This window comes from Euprymna scolopes, chromosome 15, assembly GCF_053919585.1.
Source record: "Euprymna scolopes isolate OS-2025 chromosome 15, ASM5391958v1, whole genome shotgun sequence".
Lineage (NCBI taxonomy): Eukaryota > Metazoa > Mollusca > Cephalopoda > Sepiida > Sepiolidae > Euprymna > Euprymna scolopes.
The window spans coordinates 128,720,360-128,725,686 of record NC_136496.1 but is presented as its reverse complement, the minus strand read 5'-3'; positions in this window follow the sequence as shown (position 1 = coordinate 128,725,686).

Below are 5,327 nucleotides of genomic sequence, written 5' to 3'. Positions count from 1 at the left end.
TCAAGGCTCGGAGGCCACGAGGATAAGAGTTATTGAGTGTACAGTATTCAATGGGATAATTTCGTAGTAATCGTTAGTATTAGAAATTTGTTCAATTGGATTATTTAAGGGGACGGTTCATGAAGAATTTGTTGACGTTGGACTTGAAGACAACCATATTGTAGTCAGCTGGAAAGCAGGAAAACGGAAGATAATTCCACAGGCGTGCAGTTCTAAGAAAGAAGCTTTGTTCATGGAATCTACGTTTCGGTTTAAGCATAGATAAAGAGTGGGGAAAATTATTGACAGTGGTTTCAGCTAGACAGTTTTTTTTTTTTCGTGAAAGTTTGGCGAGGGGGGCATATATTGGAGCTCAGACGAGCACTTGCCCAGTTGTTAACGTCCTTTCTCTTGTTTTAATATTTAATAACCTCGTGTGACGAAATAATTTTGACAGTTTCAAATTGGTTGCCATTAGCAAAAAAACAAAAAAAAAAAAAAAAAAAAAAAAAACGATGTAGTAAGTGGAATATTTACTTCATAAATTGCTGTTCTGTGTTTTCAAAGTGAGAAGAATGATTTAATTTGTTAAAAATAAGTGTCTTAGATATTTTTGTCTCCTGTCACGTGACCTTGTGTAAGTTCATAGTAGTTATTGCCTTCTCTGCCTCCCAAACAGGAAAAGCAGAGTGAAGTTTTGTCTACACGTTTTGCATACGTTTGTTTTGACTGACTGAAAAAGACTGATTTTTGGAGCATGAACATTTGTTTAAATCTGATTTTGACGATTTGCTTCAAAGTTATTTCTCAGCAACAGGCAGAAATAAATTGAAAGGTTTTATTTTTAACATTGTAGACACGTATAATTTCAGCGTTTCTTATTGCTTGAAATCAGATTTTTATATTCTCATCCAAGTAAGTATTTTTACACAATATTCGCTTACTTTTTATCTGGTTATCGAACATGGATTCTATATTTGATTCAAACTAGTCTATTTTTCGTTTATTGCTTCCATTATAGTGTCGATGTATTTTATTTCGTGTTGGATCCGCCTTAAAGACGGGGAAAGAGGGAGATAACTTTCTTTTATCATGATTCTTGTCTATCCTAGTTTTACTGTTTGTTTTTCTATAAATTACATACATCGAAACACCCACCTACCCCCTCTCTCTCTCTCTCTCTCTCTCTCTCACACACACACACACACACACACACACACATATATATATATATATATATATATATATATATATATATATATATATATATACATATGTATCAAATTTTAGTCATTCAATAAATATAAAAATTTATGACGTGAAATGGTTAAATTTCAGATCAAAAGATTTTTATTATTCTATGTAAGACAAAGAATACATTAGAAATATTTTAACTTCTTATCCTATAAGATTTCGATGTCTACCATCTGTTCAGAGGAGAAAATATTAGCAAATAGTTATAATGGTTTACACCTTATTTGCTAAAGCCAGTGAGACATGGAAAATCACAATTAAAAGTTTTTTAAACAATTAAATATCACAGAGTGAGGAAAGTTAATTAAAAGGATATAGAATTTCACATCCAAATTGCATAGTAAAATACGAAGTGAAGGTCTTTCGTAGCAGTGAGTTAATGGGATCCAATCTGTATTTTGAGTAATCCACATCACAAGGTAACAGTCTGATGTAGGCATATTTTCGTGGATTTTTCTTTGTTTATATAATGAATCCGGTAAATAAATTATTATATAGGTCCGGTGGATCTGTATTTTAATAACTAATTTTATATAAATACAGGTGTCAATACCAGTTGATTTGTTGGATAACTTTACACACACACACACACACACACACACACACACACACACACACACACACACACATATATATATGTATATATATATACATATATATACATATATATACATACATATATATACATACATATATATATGCATATATATACATATATATATACATACATATATATACATACATATATATACACATATACATATATACATACATACATACATACATATACATGATGATTGCAACGTCTTGTCAGACGAGTGCCACTCCCTCAGACATTTAAATCCATGAGCCCAAATGCCTGAGGGAGTATCTATACAAAGATGATGTTCCAGAGTCTTAGCTTTGTACGACAGCTAAGTCTCTCTCTCGGTTCAAAATGTTGAGATCCAGCAACAAGCAAGGGCAAGATAGCCAGCAACAAATTAAACTGCAAACCAGCTTAATGCGGGTACTGGTCTCCCGCTTTATGTTTTTTTTAATCAGAGATTTGCTTCTCCTAGAAAGGTTGCCTTCAAACGGCTTACGGGAGCCCTCTCCACCCCAATACACATATACACACACACACACAAATATACACGGTGCTAGTTGGCCGTTGACCCAGAAAAAGGGTTCATTCGCCCTTTGGAAGGTCTTGTTTTTAATCCTCCAAGGAGACTAGCCGCCCTCCTCACCAAACAAGTTTGGTGGGGAAACCAGTTTAGTCGCCAGTGACCTGACCATGAGGCAGGTAGTATTGGGTTACATGGTACCAGTAGCATATGACATGACCTGACACATATACATATATATATATATATACATATATATATGCATACATATATATATACATACATATATACACTTATGCCCGATATTATTCATACCCCCCCTTGAAAATTGAGTTTATTAGGTGTAACTTTGTAAGAATTTATTGTTTACGTCCATATTGATACATATTCTTAATAAACCTCTTCTGATCATTTTCGTCATTTTAAAATCTCGGGATACTTGTAATAAAAGAAATATACAGCTATTTATAAAATCTGCAATGTTAAAAAATAATCATACCCCCTTATTTTTGTCAGTATTAATCGAGTATCTGGCTGTTTGTTTCCTGTTTGATTCTTATTTTGAATGCTTTTATACAACCTTTGATTAATTTCATTTCGTTTTTTGCATTTTTCAGAAATTAAAATGATATCAACTGAAAACCAATAAAAGAATAAAAAATATTAGAATGGGGGAAAAAAAGAGCTTAGTAATGATCTTAGGACTAAAATTGTGAATTCACATAAGGATGGTTTAGGTTACAAGTCAATTTCCAAGAAATTTGAGGTCCCTACAGCAACAGTACAGAGCATCATCAAAAAATTCCAGAGCCACCACACAACAAACAACTTAATTGGTAGAGGAAGGAAAAGGAAACTGTCTGCTAGAGCCACCAGGAATATTGTAAGAAGTGTTAATGCAAATCCAACCACTACTACTAAGGACATTTTAGAAAATCTGGAGTCTTCTGGCATAAAAATATCAAGGCAAACATTGCAAAGGACACTGCATGAAAATGGTCTGAAAGGAAGAAGACCAAGAAGGACTCCATTGCACACCGGAAAACACCTTGCAGCACGTCTAAAGTTTGCTAGGACCCATGTGAATTCTCCAGAGTTCGTTTTTCTCAAGTATTTTGTGGACTGACGAAACAAAAATTGAATTGTTTGGCCATATGGATGCTTCTTACGTTTGGAGGAAGAAAGGAGAAGCTTACAACCCAAAGAACACCATACCCACGGTGAAACATGGTGGTGGTAGCCTAATTTTTTGGGGCTCCTTTTCGGCTAGTGGTCCAGGTAGTTTGGTCAAGATAGATGGAACCATGAAGAAGGAGCAATATTTGGAGATACTCTAGAAAAACATTAGACAGGATGCGGAGAAGCTCCATTTAGGACCAAACTTGGTCCTTCAACAGGATAATGATCCAAAACACACTGCCAAAATAGTCAAGAAATGGTTTGAGGATAATCAAATTAATGTTTTGGAATGGCCTAGCCAGAGTCCCGACCTGAACCCTATCGAAAACCTCTGGCACATATTGAAAACTGAGTTTAAAAAGCAGAAACCTAGAAATTTGAGGGATTTGGAGAACTACTGCATTGAAGAATGGTCAAAAATCAGTGTTGATGCTTGTAAAAACCTTGTTGATAAATATCCAAAACGGTTACAGGCAGTTATTAAGAATAAAGGGCATGCTATTGACTATTAGTAAGAGAGGTATGAATAATTTTGAACTAGTGCCATTATTGTTTTTCTTTGTATAATGTTTCAAACTTGCATAATTTATTTATTTGTTGAGTTTAAATTAAATGCTTATGCTTGATTTATTGTTTGAAATCCCTTTAATATTGTCTACCTTCTGGTTTGAGCAATATTCTTATAGAAATCTCAAAGATCCGAGGGGTATGAATAATATCGGGCACAAGTGTATATACCTACATGTATACATACATACATATATATACATACATATATATACATACATATACATATATATACATATATATACATACATATATACATATATATACATATATATACATACATATATATACATACTTATATATACACATACATATATATCCATACATATATACATATATATATACATACATATATACACATACATATATATACATATATATACATGATGATTGCAACGTCTTGTCAGACGAGTGCCACTCCCTCAGACATTTAAAATCCATGAGCCCAAATACCTGAGGGAGTATCTAGTATGCTAGTTGGCCGTTGACCCAGAAAAAGAGTTCATCCGCCCTTTGAAAGGTCTTGTTTTTAATCCTTCAGGGAGACTAGCTGCCCTCCTCACCAAACAAGTCTGGTGGGGGAACCAGTTTAGTCGCCGGTGACCCGACCATGAGGCAGGTAGTACTGGGTTACATGGTACCAGTAGCATATGACATGACCTGACACATAATATATACATATATATACATACATACATATATACATACATATATACATACATACATATATACATACATGTATACATACATACATGTATACATACATATATATATATATATATATATATATACACACACGTAGTGAGCCAAAAGTAGGTGGACAGTAAAAAGCAATAGTTATAATAAATAATTGTATTAATATGACTGACTTATAAACCTATTCAAAATGTTGTCCATCTACCTTTCGCTCCCGCAATGTTTACCTTTACTTCAATCTAATATAAAGTATACGTACGTCTTTGCAATTTATGACTACAATAAATTGCGATTTCATTTTATGCCATAACCAGCAAATTCTAGCATTGCTGCAATTATAATTCGATGATTTCTTTCTGTCCTCCGATGATAAGAATAGCAAGAATAGCATTCTCTGAAACCCCGCGGAATAAGGACTTTGTAAATTGTTTTTTGGTATATTCAGTCGAACAATAAATTTGATTGTAAATTTCAACTTTCTCTTTATATATATATATATATATATATATATATATATATATATATATATATATATAATGTCAG